We start from the raw sequence: 18,341 nt of genomic DNA on the forward strand, positions 1-18,341 counted from the left end.
ACATACATCCTCACTTGCCTGGCTGGTACAAAGCTATCCACACAGGCCACCATTCTGAGACCTCCACATAGGATGAGCCTGTTCTCCTGGTTGGTAAGTGAACACCGGGCATGCTTCACCATGCCCACCAGGTTATAGCAGTTAGCCTTTTCTCATGGCAGCTGCCTCGGTTGACTAGGCCTGGCCTCGTCAGTACACTGCCTCACAGTTCTAGAATCCCAGTCATCGTCCCTCCATGGAGTGGCACGGAGGGGGAGCAGCTTCCCCTTTTAAACACGGATGTACTGTTTTGGGAGCGACTTGCCATTCTGAACAGATAGTTTCTGGGGGAGACACCCCTAGAGGTTTCCAGGAGCTCTGTGCAAGCCCTTGGGGAGGCTGGTACATGGAACATATCGTCACAAATTCCCCTCCTCCCTTCAGCGCACTTGTTGGTGATAGCACTTTGTGACTTATCCCCTCACATCTCCTCTCCTTGGCTCTGCTTTGGTGAAATTGGCACCAGCAAACCACAAACAGAAGCTGGAGAGCACCTGGGCAGAGGGAGGCTTACCTGTGAATGTCATGTGACTTTTGTGACAGAGCCTTGGCTGATCCTTGCAGGGTGAGAGGCCACTGGAGCAGAGACAAGCAATTGCAGCCGGGGCCCTTCGACTGAACACTGAGCCACCCAGCTGCATGTAAAGGACACCTCTCGTGCACTCAGCAGCCGGCCACAGGGACAAGCCAGGCAGCTCCGATCAGCACCACAGACCTCAACTCTGAAGAGAGAACTAAGTCTAGTGCTATCGTGTGCGAGCTTACAGGACAAAAACCTTTGGATCTGGGGGAAAGTCAGTTATGTAGCACTAACCTTAAGACTGTGTCTGATAGCTCCAGCTTCCGGAATCTTCCAGCCCTGTTTCTATTGTCTATTTTTCCCGCTTGTTTTGTTGTTATTGTTCATGCTGCTTGCATACTTGATTATTTATGTTATACGCTGGATGTTATTGGAAAAGAAAAAGTTACAGAAAACATTTCAGGGCAGCATAGGCAGGAAACAGAAGGGACACCTGAGAAGAAAGTGTCCTCTCGCTCGACTTGTCTGATTTCCACCTCTCCCTGGTCAACGCCCAGGAATTCTGACATAACTGACCAGACTGTCTGCAAAAGGACTGTACTACTCTTTCTGACACACTTCCCTGCAGATGGATGAATCTCTCCGGCCCGCCTATTCCCAAATAACCACTCCGAGGCTTAGTATTAATTACAAACTGTTTGGTCTATGGCTCAGGCTTCTTGCTAGCTAGTTCTTATATCTTAAATTAACTCATTTCTATTAATCTGTGTATCACCAATGGCCAGTGGCTTACAGGTACTTTCATATCTTGCTTCTTGGATGGCTCACTGGCTTCTCCCCGACTCCACCCTCTTCTCCCTGTATCTCTGCTTAGATTTCCCGCCTCGCTCTATTCTGCCTTGTCATAGGCCAAAGCAGCTTTATTTATTAATCAATAAGAGCAACACATATTCAGAGTACAGAAAGACAACCCACAGCACTTTCTCAGTCGAGGCTGTTAATGATTTGGGAATCATGCCTTTTATCTAACCTCCATGTGACCTGTTTATCACTAAACTTCCTTTGAGTGGTTTGTGTCCACCAGGACCCCTTCTTCATCTTGGGACCTGCACAAAGTACACAAAAGTCTTTCAAGGATGAAACTGGGGATAAGAAAAAGGCTTTTTCCCTACTATCTCAACTTAGTTGCAGATTTCATTAAAGCCCCAAAGCATGCAGCCTGCTACTTCTGAGACACTCGGGGCACCCTCTCCTAACACCCACACTTGGCTTTCTTTGCGTAGGCCTTGTCTTGCTGTTTACTCGATACGCTTGCTAAGTTTGCTCCAGTTCATCTTGAACTTTGTTCCTGGGCAGACCGCTGTACCACGCAGCAGCCTTGCCCACCCGCAGGCTCCTCAGGCCACACTGCAGCAGCCTTCAGCTGCATTTCCTGCTTCTGGTGACAAGCTGAGGTTGAGGATGATATAATGTTCCTCCAGAGAGAATTACATTTGCTTAGGAAGGCTCATAGGCATGCTTATAATAAGAAATAATGTAGAATCAACCCAGCCTCTAATTTGGCAATTGCTGTGATTCGAAGCTTAAGCAAGGCTTCACCTATGTCTGTGTAACCCTTGGTTGAAAAACATAGCCCAGCAGGCCCTCCATTGGAGTAATGGTGGCCTCTCCAGCCCCCTTTCCCACTCTTGGTTGGTGCTGACCCTCATCTTCTGTTCTTAGCCCATTCAAAATTATAAGAGATTTTGTTCAGACCCTCAGTTACTATTTTAAAAATCTATATACACCTCAGATAAAAAGCACAGAGGCACTTGTCTGGATCTGGGTTTCCTTCTTTCTGTCAGTTGCCTTGGCCTTGCGTGTTTTATCACAGCGACAGAAAAGTTACTAATCAAAAGGGCAACCATCACTTTTGGTTTGCTAAATGCCCAGTCCTCACTCCTCTGTTGATTCCAAGGGGATTTTCTGGAAAGCTACACAAAGCTCTGTAGTTAAACATCCCCATGCAGCAGATTCACTGCTTTTTACTATTCAAAGATATATGAAGCATGTTATTTTATAGCTTTTATAGCCTTTTTAATGAGAATTTTGTTTATTAATTTATAAGATTTAATTATTTTTATTTTATGTGTATGAGGTTTTGTCTGTATGTATGTGTATCACGTGTGTGCCTGGTGTCCATGGAGGCCCATAGATGGCTTCAGAATCTTCTGGAACTGGAGTTACAGAAAGTCATGAGCAACCATATGGATTCTAAGAATCAAAACCTAGGTCACTTGGAAGAGCAACCAGTGCTTTTAAACTGTGGCTGGATATATGATCACACTATGAACCTTGAGTTTGTGTTTGCATTAAATAAAATCAACCTTGGGTCAGGAGGTGGAGCCAGCAACTAGTTGACAGAAAGTAATCATAGTGAGTCAGAGGGAATCTGGAAAGATGGCTAGAGAGACGCACAGGAAGTAGGAGGGACTTTGAGTGTGTATGGTAGTTCTTTATGGTTTAGAGCTATGGAAGAGACGCTCTCACTTTCTGAGACTCTGGTGAAGAGGGAAGATCAATTAGTTGAGGACAACTTCTCTGAGCTAACAGGTTTTTCACCCCAGCCTCTGACTCCCAAGTCTTTATTGGTAAATAGAATGATAGAGATTTAGTTAAAAACTACATTTGATGGCAGCAGCAAGAGGCAGATCCAGCAGGATGCAGAGGTCCCTCAGGGCCACTACCTAGAAGTAGGCAGTAACTGTGGAGCCATAGTTACTGGCTAAAATAGCAATAGATTCTGCAGCTGTGGAGCCAGTGATAAAACAACATGTAACCACAGAGCCATCTCTCCATCCCCTAATGAGGATTAATGAACACAGATCTTTGTTTGTTAGCACAAGACTAAATAGTTCATTTCATTTTTTCCCTTTAATTTTTTTTAAATTTAGGCCTGCATGCATGTCTGTGTGCAAGGAAGGCCAGAGTGGATGTTAGATACCCTGGAATTGGAATTCCAACTAGTTCTAGGTGTGGGGGCTAGGAATCAATCTCAGGTCCTCTATAAGAACAGCAAGTGCTCTTAACTACTAAGACACCTCTCCTGCCCCACATATTCTTTTTTTTCCCCTTTGGTTTTTCAAGACAGGGTGTGTGTGTGTGTGTGTGTGTGTGTGTGTGGTGTGTGTGTGTGTATTTGGTTTTTGGAGACAGGGTTTCTCTGTGTAGCTTTGCGCCTTTCCTGGAACTCGCTTTGTAGCCCAGGCTGGTCTTGAACTCACAGAGATCTGCCTGCCTCTGCCTCTCAAGTGCTGGGATTAAAGGCGTGCACCACCACCACCCGGCAAGCCCCATATATTTTTAATATATATTGGTGACTATATACCATTACTTACCAATTCTTCTGCTAATGAGTATTTGGGTAGTTTCCAATTTGGGGGCTATTATGAACCAGGCTGGGAACTTTCTTGTATATTACTTTGGTTTTGATACATTCACATTGCGTTGCTACTTTAGTTTTGGTTATGGAAAGAGTTCACGATCACTAACATCCCTGTCTCAGTTCTTCTGGCATGCTACGACAAAGAGGAATACACCAGGTAGCTTATAAAACACGGATATTTCTTTCTCTCTATTCTGGAGAGGTCAGGCCCAGGGAGGTGGCTGCCACTCAAGTGAAGACCCAGTAGCATGTGGCTCATGCAGGGCAGTTCTGGAGTCTGGAAGTCTAAAGCAGGGTATCAGCGTGGTTGGGCTCTGGTGAGGATCCTCTTCCAAGTTGCTGACTGCAGTCATTTTGTTGCTTGTCATGTGGTATAAAGAGATCAAGAAAGCTCTGGAGTTGCTTTGATAAGGGCACTAATTCTACTCACAAGGAATCTACCCTCACAGTCTAATTACTTTCAGAGTTCCACCTCTGACTCCATTGTCATATGGGGAGTAGAATATCCACATACACAGTTGTAGAAGGGACACAAACATGTATTCTAGGCAACCCCCTTCAAGTCAAGAATTGCTCATTTGTATATGACAAAGAAAAGAATGGGCACTACTCCATGACCACAGTCAATGTGGCTTTGGAATCCTACACCAGTAAAGTGACTATCCAAAATTCAGCCTCTCAGTACACTCTCTTATTTAGCCTTCTAACTTCATTTTTCTTCATTTTATAGACGAGAGAACTGAGCTTCAAAGAGCTCAAGCATCCCACTCAAAACTACATGAGCTTGGGATGACAAGATGGTTCAGTGGCTGAGGTGTTTGCTGCAAGGCCAGTAACCTGAATTGGATCTCTGGGACCCACATGGTGGAAGGAGAGAATTGATTCCTACAAGTTGTCCTCTGATTTCCCCTCACCTATACGCATACATACACATGCAAAGAATAAATGAATGAATGAATGAATGAATAAATAAATAAATAAATGTAATAATAATAATAATAATAACAAACTTACACAGGCACAGGTAGCTACAATGGAGCCCCAAGGCTCTAGCTGCTAAGACAGAACTCTTTGTTACTAAGCTATTTTATCTCTCTGTATCATCCTTCTGGCCATACCAGGAGAGCATATCTTTCTTACCCACATCTAAGTGGGCCTCATCTCACCATCTTAAATTTAAGCCTCTCTCTCTCTTTTAAAAAAATTATTTTTGGCCGAGTGGTGGTGGCACACGCCTCTAATCCCAGCACTTGGGAGGCAGAGGCAGAGGCAGAGGCAGAGGCAGAAGCAGGTGGATCTCTTTGAATTTGGTGAGGTAAGGTTGGCTGGTGGCTTTCCCTATTTCTTTGATCTCTCTAAGGCTTCCCCCCTATATTTGGCTCCATGTTTTTTTATTTAATAAGATCATTTAGAAATTCATTTACAATTATATTTTAAAATTAGTTTACAAAGTATCTGGTTTCCATAGAGCTTTGCATATATCCTCAGTTTTGGTTCTCCTTCTATCCCCTTTTCAATCCGATCCTCACATCTTCCAGCCAAAACCCCTCTCCCCTTCTCTATCCCCGACTGCCGTGTCCTCTTACAGCAGTTTGAATGAGAATGGTCTCCATAGGCTCATATACTTAAACACTTGGTCCCCAGTTGGTGGCGCTGTTTGGGACCGATCAGGAGATGTGTACCAATGGAGGAGCTGTGTCACTGGGGGAGGACTTTGAGATGTTAAAGGCCTGAACCATTCCCACGTAGCTCTCTGCCTTGTGTGTGCGGACCATGATGTAGCTCTCAGCTGCTGCTCCAGCTCTACGCCACCCTGTCTGCTGCCACGCTCTTTGTCGTGATAGTTATGGACTCTGAAACTGTGGGCCCCGAATTAGATGCTTTAGTTTATAAGCTGTTATGGCCATGGTATCTTATCACAGCAATAGAAAAGTAACTAAAGCACCCAACTTAATCCTTTAACCTCCAATATCCCCGCCTCTACTTTTGTATCACGTGTGTTTTACTACCCCACTCCTACCTTCAAGGCCTATTGCATCCCCCGTGGGCCCTTTCTAATTTCCTGATTTCGGCAGACATACCAAATTAACACATAAATTTAAAATTTGAAACTAGTATCTACAACGAGGGAGGGGACCAGTTCCTTTCATTTGCCTGCAAATTTCATGTTTACTTTACAGCTGAACAAAATTCCATTGGGCACACGCTCCACATTTTCATTATCCATTCATCAGTTCATAGACATCTGGACTGATTCCACTTCCTGACTATTGTGAACAGAGCAGCGATGAATATGTATACTCAAATGTATATGTCTATGCAAATATCTCTGTAGTAGGATATGGATTCCTTTGTGTATATACCCAAGAGTGAAAGAGCTGGATCACATGATAGTTTATTTTTAACTTTTTAAGAAATCTCTACACTGACTTCCATAGAGAATTTATACTCCCAATGGTTGATGAGGGTTCTCTTTCCCCCACATCCTCACCAACACCTGTTGTCATTTGTTTTCTTGATGGCAGCCATTCTGACTGGCATAAGACAATCTCAGAGTTCTTTTAATTTGCACTTCCCCCAGTGCAGCCAGACATTACTAACAACAGCCAATGCAATGTCAGCAAAGCGCTGACCCTGCCATCGCCATGGGGTCCTGTGTCCCAGCAGTCTCCTTTGTGCCTACCACACGCTGTTGACTTTTCTTCATTCTGATGTGATATTTTATGTCTTCATCCTTTGAACTAAATACACGTTCAGAGAAATTAGTAGTTCTCCCTCCTTAGGACACTGGGAGAATTAAATGATGCAGTGTGGGCCATGAACTTAGTATAGTGCTAGTTATTAGCTATTATCCGAGCCAAAATTTACCATTTTTATTCTTAGAGGAAAAAAAGAATAATAGATTACGTTTGTATGTTTTTGGCAGTTTCATCACATGTCCGGTTTATTTCTTTTCTCCCTCTGAAGTAGAGAGAACGCTAGACTCTGTTCCTCAACACAACAGGGTGTAGTAATACAGATGAACAGGAGGGGGCAGCATGCCGTTGGATTAAAACCTCAGCACATAGGACTAGACTAGAATAGTACCAGGGAAAAGTGAAAGTTCGCCCTTAAATGTAATGTATTCTGTGGGAGGGAGGTACTGTGGGGAGTTACTCTGGAGGGTAGCTGCAGCATTGTCCCACACATGTCTGCCTTAAGGAGAGCAGAAGACCGTCCCCTCAAACGCTGCTCTGTGCCCCAGTTCTCCCGGACACCCTTCGCGCGCGCTTGCTGTGAGCAGTTTTCCTCCCTGGGGTGAGAGGCTGTGCTTTGGTAGCCTTCATTTGGAAGTGCTGCCTCAGAAAGGGCTTTAACAAAGTGTCTTGTTTCTGGGGCACCCAGGAGAGTCCCAAACCCAGGGTTTCCCTGCAACACCTGCTGAGCTTCTGTTGAAGTGTAACTGTCCGTACTCCCCGAGTGCCTCGGGGCCGCAGTGTGTCCTAGTGAGGCTGGACTAAACTGCACCAAGGGCAGAAGCTGGGAAAAGAGGGAGTTATGACCATGTTGTTCTTCAACGGTGGGACTCTCCTGTTATGACCTGTTAGTGAACTGGCTCTAGTGACGTTTTTCTTTTTCTCAGTTTAAAATGTTCCTGGTTTTGAGCATTTGGCACGTGAGTACCATATTTACATTTTCCCCACCTCCCTCACTTCCACCTCCAACTTCTCCCTTGTTCCCACCTACTCTCTGGAATTCTTGACCTCTTCTCCTATAATTATTGTTACATACACACACACACACACACACACACACACACACACACACACACACACGGGGGGGGGGGGGGGAGCGCCCGCGCCCACTGCTACTGAGTCCGTTTAGTGTTGCTTGTATGCGCATGTGTTACAGGCTGACCCCTGGACTGGAGAACATCAAGGTCCCTGGAGAAAACTGATTCTTCCCCTCAAAGCAGCCGTTGACTGTTGAGGATTGCAATGTCTTCTTGGCTGTTTCCTTGATCAGAATGAAAAGATTTTACCTCTTCTGGGTAATTTTTGGTTTGAAGCCTTTTTTGTCAGGTAGGATGATAGTGATGCCCACTTTTCCCAGGTGCCATTTCTTGTCCTTTCGCTCTGAGTTAGTTCTTATCCTCCAAGGTCAAATGAATTTCTTGTAGACGACAAAAAGATGGATTTTGTTTCTCAATCCAATCAACAGACCTGTGCTTTTTGGTCGGGGAATTGAGACCACTGAGATTCAAAACTGTCTCTGAAAAGTGTGTGTTGAATGCTGTCACGTTGCTGTTGTTGTTTTTTCTGTTTGTGTTCTTACTTCTATTTTGTGTTTCAGCACTTACAGTTTCTTTTTCTTTCTGTGGCCTCTTGCTTGTACTTACTCATCTATGACCCTCAGCTGGCGGCGCTGTCTGGAGAGGTTACGGAACCTTAGAGGAGCCTTGCTGGAGGAAGTGCACCACTGGGGGTTGGTTTGAGAGCCCTTGGCCTTGCCTCACTTTCAGTTCGCTCTCTCTGCTTCCTGTTTGTGGGTGAGGATGGGCTTTCTCTCATCTTCTTGCTCTGGCCGCCTGATGCCATGCCTCCTCTGCTGTTAGGGACTCTTTCCCTCCAGAACTGTAAACCCAGAGCAAACTTGTTGCTGTCCACGTTGCTTTTGGTCATGGTGTTTTATTATAGCAACAGAACAGTAACTAATACAGTCTTCACCATTTCATTCAGCCTCACGCTTGTGTTTTCTCAGACTTTTATCAGCGATTTATTCCTCTTTTCTTTAAGTTCATTCAAGTAGTTCATGTCCTCTTTAAAATTCTTGAATTCTTTAATCGTGTTTGTAATTTTTCTTTTAAATTTTGTATCCTGGAGTTCATCTGGGTAATTTCTCACTGAAGAACAATTCCATAGGACTAGTGGATTTTTGGGGGTGGTAGTGGTGAGGGACATACTGTCACGGTCTTTCATATTGTGTTTTGTGTGATATGACATGTGCAGAGAGGCTTACTTCATTGGCTATGTGTCTGAAATGACAATCTAGCTGCCTCTGTTGAGTGGAAGTTTTGCTGTTTCTCAGACTTGGTGCATTTCAGATGAGAAATGAAGGTTTGTAGGTCAGTCCTTTGGGTGTTCAGTGTTAATTTTTGATTGGAGATACGGAGTTGATTCCAATTCAGTGGTAACTGGGAAAGCCTGCAGATGTGGCTCTGGACTTGGTCCAAGCATAGAAGGGCAGTGACTGATAGAGCAGATGCGTGTGACTCCCGGCTGGGCCTGAGCAAGAAGGGGTAGTGTGAAGCAGACTCACCATGAGAGCAAGTGTGGGTACAATCTGGCAGTGGAGGATCGCAGGCAAGGGTCTGGAATGACTGTCACAGGGTGTGTGCACAGAGGTTGGACTCCTAGTTGGGCCTGGGTATGGAGTTTGCAAGTGAAAAAGATCTAGGGAATTCACCCAGTGGGCGCATATAGTGACCCAACTGAGCATAAGGGGCAGTGTGGGAGGAGGTCTGGGTGTGGCAGGGTGGTATGGATGGCGTGGGTGCGAGTTTGGAGCAATTACTCAGTCAGTACACGTGTAGATGCTATGGTGGATGGGTCTGGGTCTGTTGCAATATTTTATCAAAAAAGTAGTTCAGGCTCATAATGGGGGGGTGGTGGCAAAAAGAACATCTGACAGGCTAATGATATCATTCACCAATGTTAATAAGGGGAATATCAGATTCTTCCCACACTGCCCCGGCCATAATACACAAATGCAGGACCAAACTCTCATCCACGCCATCCACACCACCCTGCCACACCCAGACCTTCTCCCACACTGCCCCTTATGCTCAGTTGGGTCACTATATACACTTGTGCATACCTATGTATGGTGTGTACATTTACGGAATGTGGACCATAGTGGTAGCCTATTAATGATGACACTGTCTTTATCTAACTACCCTCTTTTGGGGGGGAAATTAAGTTGTTTCTGAATGTTTGCACTATTAAAGAGCTGTCTGGAGATTATCTCTGTAGCTAAGTCTTAGCCTACATATTTAAGAGTGCGTGAGGATAAATTCCCAGAGGAAGACTTTTTGGGTGATGGGTAATTCACGCTGTCACCAATAGTGACAGTGCCCTGAGTCAGGTGACAAGTTTTAATTAAACATCACACCAGGAAGCTGTAATTTTGTCTTGGCACTGTCATCACGGCTCACAACATTTGGTGAACTCTGTGTTTGGTGATCCCAGCTGTGACTCACACAGGAAGATAAACCGTCATCTCTCATGCTGCCTTTGATCTTTGACTCTTCTGGAAAACCTAATTTACCATGAAAGCTACCGTGGAGGATGCTCATGCCAACGTGTCAGGAGCTCCAGGGAGGAGAATGAAGCCTGGCACGGCCCGCAGTGGTGACAATCAGAGAAATGTTCACTGTCCCCGGAGGCCAGCTCTTCGTGTGTATGTCCTGACGGGATTCTCAGAAAAGGTGATGTCCCGGTTCTTTCCCACTTAAAAAGCGGGCTTCGAGACAGAGTGGGAAAACAGCCTCTGGCTGTGGCTTAATTTTTGCATGGAGGGCCAAGAGTGGCTGCTGGTGGGTGGAGCAGGGCTGGAGATCACATTGTTTTTGCCTGTCCTTGTATGCTTACCTGGAGGGTGTTGGGGAAGAGCTGATTGGGTTTACTGAGGGAGGAGGCTAATCCCAACCCAGGCCACGCCCTCGGTGCTGTCATTTATCTTACTGCATCCCGTAGACATCCTCAGGGGCTCCTAGGGATTTTACAAACAGAGCTTCAGGTTGTTCTTCAAGACCCTTTACCACATGACCTCAACCCTACTTTTTCAGCCTCACTAGAAACAGGAAGAATGTGGCTGGACCACATGGAGAAAGCAGCAGTAAGGGCAGGGAGACAGTGAGGCTCTGGGACCTCAGCAGGGATCAGGGTCTTCCCTTTCATACTTCCTGCAACCTGCTGGCATGTCCTGTTGCATGCTGCCAGAGGGAAAACCATGTCACAACTTCCCCGCACACCCCACCCAATACATCGGTGTCGGAAGATGCACTATCTGGGCCTATGGAACTAGGCAAGGAAGTGGCCACACTGGGCCTCGGTTTCCTCATTTGTAGACCAGGCTGATGCTGATGCTCCTTCCCAGGGCTGTTGGGATGACTGAATGGGAGGATGAACATATTGTTCACATTGTCATATTGTTCCTATTGATCGATATTGTTACCGAGAAGAGCCTGGCGTGTGTTAGGCACACTGTCAACAGGTAGCAGAACAGTCAAAAATGGTGGCTGAAGAGTGCATATGAAACTACATGGTGTGAACAGGTGAAGGCCATTGCCAAAGGAGTCTCTCAAGGCTGGGTTCACAGGTCTCAAGGGTGACAAGGTACGCTGCCGTCTCCATGGAGGGTGCAGCGGTGATAGCCTCCTCAAGCCTTCTGTTCCCACTCTATAATTTCCAGCCCGCACGCCCCACTCCAAAGTTCAGTCCAAGCAAAAAGACCAAAGGGAAAGCAAGGGGAACACAAAAGCACAGGGCAGCCTGCTGGGTAACAAAGCCTGAGGCAGAGCATGGAGGGGCACTTTGGAGCTCAGCACAATTGCTGGTTGATAGTGTTGTAGCTGTCCTTGTAACAGCAAATAGCCATCAGTGGAGGCTTGACAGGATCTTTGTTCCTGGCAAACCAAACAGCTCAGCACAGAGAAGAGCAGTGAGAGACTAAGCAGGTGATGTCCCGAGGTCACGCCGACCTTGAGGTAATCTTGATATGTTTCTCTCTTTGCCAGTTCATCTTCCAAACTAGCTGGTAAAATCTCATTTGTATCTTGAGTGCCATGCTGGTCCAGACCACGTCACTGAGGGCTCTGCTGGGGTCTTAGCTGATGAAATCCCAAGAAGCATCAGGAATCAGCTCTTCGAGCAGCAGGAAAACCATCTGGGATCTCAGACAACCTGGAGTCACAGGGTGGTTGGTGCTTGCTGATGTTCTGAGTCCTTACAGGAGGAGTAGCCCCTCCCCCTCCTGTGTGTGTGTGTGTGTGTGTGTGTGTGTGTGTGTGTGTGTGTGTGTGTGAGAGAGAGAGAGAGAGAGAGAGAGAGAGAGACAGAGAGAGAGACAGACAGACAGAGACAGAGAACACATGATAGTGTGAAGAAGTTAGAGCTAGAATCACCCACCACAAATAGAAATTACCATTACTATAAATAAAAGGAAATTCCTGGTCTGGAAGACTCCAATTCCTTTCTTTTTTTATTTATTTTTATTTATTCATGTGTGTGCATGTAAGTGATGTGTGTGTGCGTGGGCATGTGAGTGCCATGGCATGGATGCATGTGTGGAGGTCAGAGAACAACTTGTGGGAACTGGTTTTCACCTTCCACCATGTGGGGCCAGGAGAGCACCTTCCCTGCTGAGCATTTTCTTCCCCTGCCCAGGACCTTCTTCCCCTGCTGAGCACCTTCTTCCCCTGCTGAGCACCTTCTTCCCCCCCCACCGAGCACCTTCTTCCCCCCCCACCGAGCACCTTCTTCCCCCCCCACCGAGCACCTTCTTCCCCCCCCCACCGAGCACCTTCTTCCCCCCCCACCGAGCACCTTCTTCCCCCCCACCGAGCACCTTCTTCCCCCCCCACTGAGCACCTTCTTCCCCCCCCACCGAGCACCTTCTTCCCCCCCCCACCGAGCACCTTCTTCCCCCCCCCACCGAGCACCTTCTTCCCCCCCCACCGAGCACCTTCTTCCCCCCCCACCGAGCACCTTCTTCCCCCCCCCACCGAGCACCTTCTTCCCCCCCCACCGAGCACCTTCTTCCCCCCCCCACCGAGCACCTTCTTCCCCCCCCACCGAGCACCTTCTTCCCCCCCACCGAGCACCTTCTTCCCCCCCCACCGAGCACCTTCTTCCCCCCCCACCGAGCACCTTCTTCCCCTGCTGAGCACCTTCCCCTGCCGAGCCACCTCATGGGCCCCACACTCCGGGTTCTAGAGCAGCATGCTTATGAAATAAACCCGTCCCTTGACTGCTGGCTGTCCCTGCAGGCCTGTCTCCCCACTATCTGTAAAAGTGAGTTTGAAATTCGATTGTGAATGTGTTGGCACAAGTTTAACAACAAGCTCTTCAAAAACTCCATGTGTATGTATTTTCCCATCTGTACACACGTATAGTTTTCAGGTAAACCATACTGGCATAAAAGAACTGTACCACACAATTAAAAATAACAGGAAATTATTATTTAATTATATAAGGCTGTTATTTATTGTGAATTCCAAAAATGAGCTGTAAATTCCAGTCGTGTCTGTTAACTGGTTCCCTCAGTGTCTGAACTGCTTTTCTGTGGGTCTGTTTTATCTGTAACCAACCTGTGGTGGAAACTGACAAACAAGTGTAGTGTTAAATGTTGGTAGATACCAGTAAAGTGAAGCAACTCGAACTTCAAGATGCTTGTCAGAATCTGACTAATGCATAGAAGTCACTGATGACCAGTGCATTCTTTGCTAAACTGGGTGATGGTATCTGAATACTGGAAAAAATTTTCCTTAATGTTTTTGTCTTTTTTATATATATAATGTATTAGTTCTAAATCTGACATACTTAAAAAAATCAACCAAATTATTTTTGCAATTAAACAATTAAAATATAATGACATCATTGTCCCCGTTCCTCTCCTCCTGCCAGTCCCCTCCATATCCCAGTTTGTTCCCTCTCAAATTCATGGCCTCTTTTTTCATTATTATTGTTTCATATCTATGTGCATGAATAACATAAGCAGGACCTGCTGATTCTCTTTATTACTGCTTATATGTGTATGATTTCTGGACTGACTGCTTGGTATCGGAAAACCAGTTATGGGGTGCCTCCCTGGGGAAAGGGAATTCTTCCTCTCTCAGCTGCCCTTAGTTCTTTGTGTAGAGGTGGGGCCCCGTGAGATTTCCCCCTTCCAGGCTAGCATGTCCATCAGTGGTGCCCTTGTTAAGGTGTTATTTAGACAGCTATACCGTGGAGGTACCACAGCTGCGGCTTCCCTGACATTCCTAGGAGACACATATACAATCTCAAAGCAGACTTCCCAGTCCTCTGGTTCTTACAGTCTTTCTGCCTCTTCTTCAGCTATGTTTTCTGAGTCTCGGGTGTGAGGGTTGTGTGGTTGTATTGTAGATATATCAGCTGGGGCTGGCGCTGGCGCTGGGGCTGGCGCTGGCGCTGGGGCTGGCGCTGGCGCTGGGGCTAGGGCCCCCACGGTCAGCTGTGCTTTCTGTAACGGTCTCTGTCTGCTGCGAAGAGGAGCTTCTTTGATGACAGCTGAGAGCTATACTTATTGTGGATAAAAGAATGCACATGTCAAATGCAGTTAGGACTTACACTGGTTTAGTAAATGGCAGTGGTAGGTTCTCCTCTATGACACATCTCACTAGCCCCAATAGTTGGCTAGATTTCCATCACTAGGCATCATTTCCATCCTGTTGATTGTGTCTTAATGCCAATTAAGTAGACATTGGCTACCACCAAGATCTAATTGCCTACATTGCACCTTAGTGATATCTTGCCATGCTTGTCATTATGGTTCATGAGCATGACAGTGTGGAAGACTATTGACTGCTACCTTTCTTTCGCAGCCTGCATAGAATCTCCTGGTACTGTTAAAGCTGGTCCTCAGGAAAGAGGCTTTCAGAGAAATCTGATATACTTTTAAGTTAGTGCTATGTTACTAACATTTTCTTCGTCATTTTTTTTTTTTTTTTCCCGAGACAGGGTTTCTCTGTGTAGCTTTGCGCCTTTCCTGGAACTCACTTGGTAGCCCAGGCTGGCCTCGAACTCACAGAGATCCACCTGGCTCTGCCTCCCAAGTGCTGGGATTAAAGGCGTGGGCCACCACCGCCCGGCTCATTTTTTTTTTTTTTTTTTTGAAATCTAAATAGCATACCAAGATTAAAAAGTAAGAAATCAAGCCCGATTTTGTGACATAAAATTAGAAATCAAGCCCTAATTTGTAGCTTTAGGCACATTTTCAGGCAGATAGCGCTGTAGGGAGGACCCGGTCCTGTGTTTAAACACCATTTTCCGTGCTCGCAAGTTGTGTGACTTTGGTCCAGGTTCTTAGTCTCTCTGAGAGTCACTGTCTCCACTTATCACTGGGAAATTATAAAGCTCTCTTCAAAGTGTTTTGTAAGGGTAAGTTATATCAGAGAGAAGAAAGGAACAAGGTCAGGGGATGGACTGGCGTGTGTTGGTGTGTGTTGAGCTGGGGAGAGGCGGGAAGAAAGGAGCACACCAGCCTGAGTGCTCTGCTTCGGTCCTTGGTGCGCTGGCCAAGCAGAGCCCCGCCTCTTCCTCCATTGTCGGCAGAAGCCACTGTACCCCAAGGGTGCACACAACCATGCCTTGTGCAGGGTGATGGAAACTCTCCATTTTGAGATGCAGTCTGATGTCGCTGCACCAGGGACTGGAATCAGAAAGGAGGGTAGGCTTAGCTCTCCCACCAGGAATTGGCCAATCTGCAAGAACATTTCATCCTGGGTTTAAGGGAGACTGGAACTCACCCATTTACTGTGGAGTGAAACCTCCCACCAACTCATTTCTATTCTTTCTTACAAACTCCCTTGGAGGGGGTCCAGTGTCCCATCTCACCTGGAGGGATACTGAGACTAGCTTTCACCTCCCAGGGAAAGATGCACCCCTTGTTTCCCGTCCCCAAATGCTGCTTTGCCTGCCTCATCTACTTATCTCCCTTACAGGGTTGTTATAAAGTGTGTGAAAACGCCTGGTACACAGTGGTTACTAAGTGCTGTTCTAAGAGAAAAACGTATGTGTCCCTGAGACCTTTTCCAGTTCACTTCTTTTTTTTTCCCTTTTTCTCATTTTTAGTTAGTGCTTTAAAAATGTCAGTGTGTTCTGCTTGTATTCACATCCTTTTCCACCTCCTCCCAGATCCACCCCCTGTTCCTTTCATGCCCAACTTTATGTCCTCATTAAAAAACGAAAAACAAAAGACACCGAGTCTAATTTGGGTTGTCTGGATGCGCTTGGGTGTGGGGCCATGCACTGGAGCTTGGTCAGCCTCCCAAGAGCTACACCCTGAAAGAAAACCGACTCTCCCCCCAGCAGTTATCAATCCTCAGCTAAGGGTGGAACTTCATGCCCTCCTCCCCTCTCCATGATGGGAGTTTTGTTTGGCTTGAGTTTGTGTAGATCCCATATATTCTGTCACAATCATTGTGACTTCATGTGTGCAAGGGCCCGGGTGTGTCCAGAAAACACTGTTTCCTTGTCGTCATTCATCACCTCTGGTTCCTACAGTCTTTTGTCCCCTCTCCCACAATGATTTCAGCCTTGTGGGGAGGGATGCGTGTTGTAGAATATTATTTTAAGGTGTGTTACTTTGGTTTCTGTTGCATTTGTTTAACTCTGTGAAGCTGTGTTACTGTGCCTGTCTAAAACACCTGATGGTCTCATAAAGAACTGAATGGCCAATAGCAAGGCAGGAGAAAGGATAGGCAGGGCTGGCAGACAGAGAGAATAAATAGGAGAAATCTTGGAGATGAGGAAGAAGTAGCCAGAGAGGAGGAAGACTCCAGGGGTCAGCCACTTGGCTACACTTCAAGCCACAGAGTAAGATTTACAGAAGTAAGAGAATAGGAAAAGTCCAGAGGCAAAAGGTAGATGGGATGATTTCAGTTAAGGAAAGCTGGCTAGAAACTAAGCCAAGCTAAGGCCCGGCATTCATAATTAAGAATGAGCCTCCATGTGTGATTTATTTGGGGACTGGGTAGTGGGTCCCCCTAAAAGAGCCCAAAACAACCAACAACAGATGTGATACAGATGTCCCAATTAGGGTTGAGCATTTTATAGTCTCTTATTCTCCTTGACAAATTTCAGGTCTCTGTGTTAATCATCATCTATTTCAAAAAGAAGCGTCTCCGATGAGAGTTGAGAGATATACCAATCTACTGGTATAGCGAGAAATCACTAGAAGTCAATTTAATACTATGCCCCTTTAGTAGAATAATAGTAGTACATTCTTCCATAGGGCCTGTGACCTGTCTAGTTACAGCTCTTGGCTCTGGTAATGGTGCCAGGTATAGTCTTTATCTAATGGAGTAGAACTTGAATCCAATCAGAAGTATGGCATGGGTACCACCATTGCACCAGTAGGCATGTCTTGCTAGGATGGTTGTTACTGTAGCTCACATGGTTTGTGGCTGGATAAGACTGATAATGACTGCTTTAGTAACAGCAACACTATTGCTGTGAAGAGACCATGACCAAGGCAGCTGTTATAAATGGAAACACTTAACTGGGGGCTGGCTTACAGTTTAGAGGGTGAGATCACTGTCATCACGTTGGAAGCAGACAGGCATGGGGATGAAGTAGTAACTGAGAGCTTTACATCTAATATGCAGACAGCAGGGAGAGATAGAGATAGAGATAGAGATAGAGATAGAGAGAGCCTAGCATAGACTTTTGAAACCTCAAAGCCCACCCTCAGTGAAATACCTCCTTCAAAAAGGCCATATCTCTTAATCCTTTCAAATAAGTCACCAGTCTCTGGTAACTAGGCATTAAAATATGAGCTTATGGGAGACATTCTCATTCAAATGACCACAGTGACTGCTTTCTTTTGGTAGTGCATATAGCACCTTTCAGTACTATGAAAGCTAGCCAGTAAAGATAAAGTTTCCAGATCAGTACCAGCTTGATTTCTCCATGTCTTATAACTCAGTTATGTGATGTCTTTAGCAATAGGGTCTTACCATTAAGTTCTGGCAAGAAACTAAAGTGTTGGCCATAGCCTGTGGCCAACAACTCCAACTCCAAAAAAGATAACCCATTCCTGGCACTGTGCTTTTTGTTAGTCTGTGGTGTCGTGTGTGTGTGTGTGTGTGTGTGTGTGTGTGTGTGTGTGTGTGTGCGCGTGCGCGCGCGCGCGCGCGTGCGTGCGTGCGTGCGTGCGTGTGTGTGTGTGTGTGTGTGTATGTAAATGCCCCTACTAGATACCACATATACATGTATATTACATATATATGCATAAAAGTTTCTACAGTAATAGGTAAGACGATTTCAAACTTTAGTGCTGGTTATCCTTGCCTATATTCCAGCTCATTTCTAAATTTAAATGAAAAACATGTCAGAACAGCAAAGATCATGAAAATGCTTCCTATGCTTGTATGTGCAAGAAGAAACCTGCTAAAAATCACTGCACAGCTGTGTGAATTACTATTACTAAGTTGGACACTTAAAATGACTAACGTTGCAAATTTCATATGTGCATTTCACCACAAAGTAGTTTAAAATAACAGAAAAGTATGAAGTCACATTTGTGTTTTCTTTAAGAACCTCAGAGTTAGTAAATGAATTTCACCAAAGGGGCTAT

This window comes from Peromyscus eremicus, chromosome 6 (assembly GCF_949786415.1).
Source record: "Peromyscus eremicus chromosome 6, PerEre_H2_v1, whole genome shotgun sequence".
NCBI classification, from domain to species: Eukaryota; Metazoa; Chordata; class Mammalia; order Rodentia; family Cricetidae; genus Peromyscus; species Peromyscus eremicus.